General features: G+C 51.4%; 1 long non-coding RNA gene across 1 annotated transcript; it reads right to left on the reverse strand.

Annotated features, from left to right (window-relative positions):
• Positions 1-239: 239 nt before the first annotated feature.
• Positions 240-7237, reverse strand: LOC109375702 (uncharacterized). The gene is made up of 3 exons (XR_002122624.1): positions 6957-7237; positions 3347-3872; positions 240-2696 (listed from the first exon to the last, which is right to left on the reverse strand). It is a non-coding gene; the product is annotated as an uncharacterized LOC109375702 (long non-coding RNA).
• Positions 7238-7647: the final 410 nt, after the last annotated feature.

Consider the following 7647-nt stretch of genomic DNA (forward strand, 5'->3'; position numbering starts at 1 on the left):
GCTGCCGCTGAGCTGCCAACAGGTGGCAGGATGGCTCAGTGGATACAGCATGCGCTCTTAACAACAAGGCTGCTGGGTTTGACTCCCACATGGGATGGTGGTTACACCCACCCACAACTAAGACTGAACACAGCACCTTGAGCTTAGAGGCCACGAGCTGCCGATAGGCAGCCAGATGGTGACTGGCGCCCTCCACAACGAAGATTAAAGAACAACAACTTGGCTGGTCCCCTTCCCCAATTCCCCAACACTGTTCCCTTCCCCCAATTCCCCAATTTAAAAAAAAAGGAATGTAAAATTAAAACTATAAAAGCTCAGAAGTCTGTTGGGGCCTCCCTATGGAGAATTTCTGAAGCACAGATGTCCATACAAGAGAGGGAAGACCCATGAAAGCGGATAAGCTTCGTCCCATCCCAAAGAAGATGGGAAAGTCAACGCCTTGGGGCCAGAGGCCTTTCCAAATTGGGAAGCTTCAGGTCTTAAAGGCAGGGGCTGAAAACTCAAAGGCCCAGGACTGAAATGCATAGACCAAGAAGGGCGTGAATCTTGGCAAACTCGTTCAAGGTCACTTCAAAGACATTTAAAACACTGTGGTGTCCCAACCAAAGCCCCACGAATCAGAGTCCCCCAGGCCAACAGTTTTGGAAGAGGATGGAGGGTGGGGAACGGGGAGGCAGGTCTCACCCCACAGGAGCAGTTTCCTGTAGGTATTCAGGTTCTCCTCCACTGGGTCCAGGTGGCCCCGTACCCCCAGGTACAGAGGCACCTCTGGAAACTTCAGCTTCTGAAATGGCAGCGCAGCCCTAGCTGAGGCCTCCCATCCAGACCTTGGTCCCATGACCACAGCGAGCACACCAGTGGTGGCACTGTCCTGGGGCTCCTATCCACCACCTGGCAGCTTCTGCCAAAGGACCCCAGGCTTCCCTGGACCCAACCCCTGGGTTAACACGAGAGCAGGTGCTCTCCGCCTCACCACTACGAACATTCTTTGTGGTGGGCAGAGCCTGTCCCGGGCTTTGCAGGATACTTCACAGCTTCCATGGCCTCTTCACTCTAGATGCCAGTAGCACCCACTCCCAATACTGACAACCAAAGCTGTCTCCAGCCACTGCCAAGTGTCCCCTAGGTGGGGGCAAAACCACCCCTGGTTGAGAGCCTCTGCTGTAGAGAACCCCAAAGTTTCCTCCATCACTACACGAGGCTCCGGGCCCGCACCCAGGAGGCAGCAGAAGCAGGAAAGCTATGCTCGCTGCCCCCAGAAGAGACAGAAGGACATGCCTGACAGAGGCCATGAAAAAGACAAAGTGGGTGGCCCACTGGTGACACTGCCACAAGTCCCAGAAAGTCTGAGGGATTGCCTCCTGGGCAGAGGGAAAAGCATCTGCAAGGCCGCAAGGGCAACACAACCTCAGTCAAGTGCAAGGAGCATGGGAACGGGGACGGGGCTGTGGGCAGGGGGCCGGGCAAGGCAAGGAGTACCTGTTGGTAGGAGTCCTGGACAAGGCAGCCCCCACCCACCTTCAGCTCAGATTTTATGGGCTTGACCTCTTCTGTCTCCCCCCAAATGCTTCCCTGTTCCAGAAGCATGGGGTCTGGGGCCGGACAGGCTGGGGAGAAGGGAATGCAAAGCTGAGGCATCCCCAAACCAGTCAGGGAGACCCCACCGCCTCTCCCACACAGATCCCAGGGGGAGAGTGTAGAGTTCTCAGACAAGTTCTCTTGTCACAGCAGGTCCCAAGGCTCAACTGACCCCATATCTATCCTCAATTGACAGAGCAGAGTGGCTAAAAATAAATAAAAAAGTTCAGTGGTGGCCCCAGAAATTTGAACCAAAGTCACAAAGGAAGTAATACTTTTCACCTTAAGGTGGACACCTTAAAATGCAACAATGTGCAGTGCAGGCACAGATGTGGGGAAATGGGCACTCTGGTACACCAGCACCACATATGCTACAAAACTTGGGGAAGCCATGTGGAAAAGCCCTTTGTCCAATGATCCCGAGGAGCCCACCTTCCATATCCAGCACCCACCTGAGGGCGTTTTACTGCAGAGCTTTGCAGGAAGGGGCAGGAACCATAATGGCATGAATTCTCACTCCAGGATGACAAACAGCGGTCCCATGAAACGCCATGAAAGTAGGGAAGAGACAGCACTGGATCTCTGCTCACCACCCAGAGGGACCAGGGTGACTGAGGGGTGGTTGTGGGGACAGCATGCGCTCAGGCACCATCACATCGTCTCCAGGGAAACCGGCCACAAACCCTCCGCACAGGCCCACAATGAGACACCAGAAACACGAAGGGCCCCACCCCAAGCCTGTCATTTGGTTTTATTTTTAGCGGGTATGAGAGAGTAGGGACATTATTTTTTTTATATACCTAAATGCCTCTCACTGTTTGTGATAAGAACTATGATTTGCATAATCTCTGAAGAGGAATTGAATTAAAAGTAATACTTGTCACTTTCACCGGAGCCACCTAAAGGGAGAAATCAATATTACAACAGGATCTCCAAGCCTCGGTTACTTTGGCCTTCCTTTAGCTCCCATAATTCCTGCACAGCGTCTCCCTCCTGCCCTCTCCGTCACAGATCATGGCTCACCACACCCGCCCAAGGGCTGGCTGGTCACTCACAGGTTTCAGGGGGTTACTGGGTCTCATTGGGATTCTGGTCTTCACTGGCCCTTGCCAGCCTACCTGATAACAGCAGACAATAAAGGCTCAGCATGCTCCCCATACATCCCTTTGCTAAAAGCTATGATGACCCCATAGGAGAACTTAACAGTGTCTGTTTACCCTGAGGGGAGAGTGGACCCAAGAGGTTGAGACTCATGCTAATAATTACACAGTAAACCTGGAGGGAGCACATGCGGACCTAGGCTACTAACCCTGAGCCCAAGGCTCCAGGGTCTCATTACTACCAGTCCCTGAGGTCTTGCCCTTAGATATGGTGGAGACACTGTCTACCCAGCCCCAGTGCTCACCTTATGCCCATACTCAGGGGGCAGAAATGTGCTCAGAACTTTAACTCAGTTTTTTAGGGGCTGGTTTCTCCTGATTTCTTATATCCAGAAAGTAGATGTGTGAGCAGGAGGCCAAGCAGCCTTTCTGCCCCATGAGGCAACCCTGAGGGTGATGCCACTGGGCAGAGTGGTAGGGGCTGGATCTCTGCTGACTGAGGAGCTGCCTCACCAGCTCAGGGAGGCTCATCTCTGTGCCTCAAATACATGGAAAATTAAACTCTCTTAGCTAAGTCATTGCTAGGCTCTGGGCTCTACACTTCAGTTTCACTCCTTCCAAGGCTGACCCTTTCCCCATTTCCTCTAACACATGCATGCTCTCCTCACCTGGACTCCTCTAGGGCCTTGGTGAGATCCTCCACCAGGAAGGCCGCCTTCTTGATGCTCTCAGGACAGTGTGCCATCATCCAGGGCCAAACATCATCAAGCAGGATGTTTAGGAACTGCTCCAGAACCTACTCCTTTGGAATGTACCTCAGGCTGCAGCCACTAGCGGCATAGCTCGTGGAACTGGGACAGGGCCTGGTGGGTGAAGTTCCAGAAATGCAGGTAGGAGACCTTGAGGTCAGCAGGGGTCCTCCCACAGATGGTCTTGAGTTCCTCCTGGGGTTCCTCATTCTGGTCCCCAGTTGCCAATCCTGGTGTGGGCAGTTTTGTGGGAGTTGGGGGAGCTTCTAGGGGTGGCATATGCCTTCTCCAAAGGCAGCATCTTTCCAAATCCACACTGGGAAATGTGACTGTGACCAGCCAGGAGCAGGGTGGCCACCGTGGAGAGTGGGTTCACATACAGTGGCTCCAAGGAAGAGACACCAGGGGCAAGAGGATGCTGTGAAATCTTGGCTGGAGTCCAGACCTGCAAAGGACAGACATGTCCACATGGTAAAAAGTGGGCCATGGGGCACCCACACCAAAGAACAAGCAGGGGCCTCTGAGTGTGTACCCACCAGACTCAGAATCCATGCAAAATTATTTCCAAGCAATGTGCTTGTTAAATATCAGTGGAGCTTTGTACTTGTGTAGACAAAGATTTGTGGAGATGGCAACTCATTTTGTAAGACTGGTATTACCAGGATTAAAAAAAAAAAAACCTCACGGATAGGAGAGAGAAAAATTACAGTACTAAGATGTAAAAATCTTCAGACATTAGAAAACTCATTCCAACAATGTGTTATATAAATGATGCATGTAACATAACACCAGATTTGGGTTTATCCCAGAAATGTGAGTTTTATCACTAAAAAATATATTATGGGGACTTCAGTTTCCACTAACATGAAAGGGCTCGGTATCAGGACTTCTCTTCCCATTAAAACAACTAAAAATTTGAAATAGATCAGTGGACAACCCGTAGCCATTTCTGAAAATGGCACAGGCCTGCAGGCCTGGACCGACCCACGTGTAGGCAGGATGTCTGAAAAGTTGGCCAGAATGGGCACAACAGGGCATGGAGGAGATTGTGGTAAATGGAAGAGTTCAGGTCCTGGCCAGCCCTCTCCCCAACCCCAGCTGATCCTGGTAGGCAGCCATATCATTCAAGAGAAGCCAGAGTTTGGGATGTTTAGGTGAAATCTCTTGAATGTAATGGTCAGCAAATACTGAGGAAGCTAAGGAACAGAACCCAACAGGTGGCAGCTGGCCAGGCCTCTACTACTGGCCTTGGGCTCTTGACTTTCTCACTAGCTGTGAACATACAGAGACATGGACTCTAACTCCTCCCAGAACCTGACGGGTCTACATCTTTTGCTGCAAAACCGGAAGATCCAATGAGCCCACTAGGATGGAGACATTCCACACCAAACCCAATGGGAACACTCCCCTTGGCTAAACCACAGAAACATTTTCTTCCAAACACCTGCTTGAGAAATTCAAGAAAATCCGTGTGTGACCCCAGCTGCCATGAAAACGTGTTCTCAGCTACTTTACTTTTATAGAAATAACTCTGCAAGTGAGCTGAAGTAGGACTGGGGGTTGGGGACCTTCTCCCAGAACAGTTTGGGGTTGGGGGAAGGAGAGTGACTGCTAATGGGCACTAAATTTCTTTCTGGAGTAAAAATGACATTCTAAAATTGACAGTGGTAATAGTAATATTTACAACTCTGTGACTATACAAAAAATAAAATAAAATAAAATCACTGAATCGTACACGTTCAACAAGGGGACTTTATAAAATATATCTCAATTTTTAAAAAAGTTAGCAGAGGATCAACTGTCAACTGCTCCCCTCCCTCTGAGACTAAAACTTTAAGTGCCTCAGAGACATTCTACAAGGAAGAGCCTCCTCTCCTGGCCCTGGAGAACCCATCTGCCCCTCACTCTTTTTTTTTTTTTGTAATGTATCTTTCTCTTTTTCACTAATTTTTTTTTAAAGATTTTTATTGGGGAATTGGGGGGATGGGAACAGTGCTGGGGAATTGGGGGAAGGGGAACAGACAAGTTGCTGTCCTTTTTGTTCTTCAGTCTAGTTGTGGAGGACGTTGCTTCACTGGCCCAAGTTGGCACCGTCATTGTGCTCTTCCTGGGAGAGGCAGATCAGTCGCCGGCTTCTGGACGGCCGCTCACTGCGGCTGCTGGCTGCTCATGCTGGCTGCTGGCTACACCCAGTAGCCCATGGCAGCCCACTGCAGAAGGGGCTGCAGCCTACGCCGTCGCCGGCGACTCACGGCAGCCCAGCTCCAGGTTGAGCTGTTGTTCAGCATCTTAGCTGTGGAGGGCAGTGCCACTGACCCTCATATGTGGGATCCGAACCCGGGCCCTCTGGCATCCCAAGCCAGTTCTTAACCATCGCGCCACTCGGCCGGCCCTGCCCCTCACTCTTGTCCCCGAGTCACTGTTTTCTTCTGGGCTGAGAGACGGCCGGCCCCTCAAGGAGACCTTCTTTCCATGGCTTGCATGCTCCCACCCCTCCATACCTTCTCACTCCCTCTACTTTTTACCTGCCTCTCCCACTGGAATGTGAACCCCAGAAGAGCAGGGGTTAGTCACAGCAGGTCCCTGAGCAGCACCTGGCTCATAGGGCATTAATTATTTTCAATGGTACCAGTTTTTTCAGGAAAGGCATGCTGACTATGCCTGTTTTGTTGGCCATTACAGACCCTTACGTCCACGCATCTGGGGTCAGACTGGTGCCAAAACGCAGGTGCCAAAAAAATATATTCTCATGGCTTGTATTCATCTTTTGTTATCGGTATATATTATTACAATTTTAATAGTTTTTTCCTTTCTTAAAATGTGTATACATTTTTTTGGCACTCTCTGTATTTGTAAGGTAAGTGGAGAAGTGCGGTCCCTGGGCCTCTGGGCCCATGTGGTGACCAAGCAGCCCACAGGAGGCAATCTCACCCCCGTTATTCACTATGGCAGTGCCAGCCAGGGTGCCCCTTTCTCATGCCCTCACCCCAGGGGCCCTCAGACCAAAGCCTCTCCTCATTGTCAAGGATGGTGGGACTGTCCAGGTTGGATTTCAAGGAGCAGCTAAGATACTGGTATGTATACAAGAGAGGCGAGTGGGGGATGAGAGCGAGGAAGTGTTGAGTGAAAGACAGGAGGGGAGAGGTGGAGAGGGAAGCAGAGGCAGAGATAAGGCAATGAGAGGAAGGAAAGAGGGTGAGGGAGAAGGAGAGGAAGTGGGAAGTGAGGAGAGAGAAGGGAGAAAAGTAAGGTGACATACAAAGTACTGACAGGTGAATCAAAGGGTACACAGAAGTTTTATGACCTTTACTCAGAACTTTTCTATAAATTTAAAAGTTTTTTTAAAAGGATCCTCAATGGTACCTATTCCCCCTTGCCAGCCCCTCCACCTGCAGCTTCACGGAGACCCATTCACCCTTCTCCCATGGCTCATAGGGCACTAATTATTTTCAATGGTACCAGTTTTTTTTTCAATGGATCAGAATTCCTCATCCACCAAAGGGGTCCCAGAGCAGGGGCAGGTACCTACCTCAAACCGACACCACTCTCAAGTGACTGGGGAGAGGAAGGCAACCCCTGACCCCGAGTCCCACCTGGTGCCACAACCTGCTCGGGGGCCCTCACTAGGGGCCTCCACAGACCCTGTCGTCATCCCCTCAGGCCTCCCAGGAACGCAGCTGTACGGTGTACTCAGGCCTCATCGCTCAGACCCGCTCAAGAATGGCAGGTCGCGGCGCCCCACGGTCGCCAGCAAGACCCACCATAGGTTCAGCGGCCCGGAGACGGTGCCAATGGCCTGGAGCTGGATGAAGCTGGCCACAACGCTTGTGCGCGCCGCGGACTACGACTCCCAGAATGCAGCAGGCTTTTTTCCCGCGGACGGGGCTGCGCGACAGCCAATTAGGGGCGGAGCTATCGCTCGCACCTCACCCTCCTCTGCGCCTGCGTCTCTTTGGATGCCATGGCAATGGCGTAAACAAGAGGGAAAAAACTGCCCTGACAACCAGAGACACAGACTACAGGGAGAGGGGCAGCGACAGGGAGCGACAGAAGCGTGAGGACCGAGATATGGAGTGACAGGGGTGAGAGACTCTGAGTTCCAGAGATGGAGAGATACAGAGAGAAGACAGGCGGACAGAGACACAGCCAGTGAAGGAGAGAGATTCAGACAAAGGGAGATCCAGAGATTGGAAACTCAGATATCAAGACTCAGAGACAGG

This window comes from Hipposideros armiger, unplaced genomic scaffold (assembly GCF_001890085.2).
Source record: "Hipposideros armiger isolate ML-2016 unplaced genomic scaffold, ASM189008v1 scaffold_986, whole genome shotgun sequence".
Taxonomy (NCBI): domain Eukaryota; kingdom Metazoa; phylum Chordata; class Mammalia; order Chiroptera; family Hipposideridae; genus Hipposideros; species Hipposideros armiger.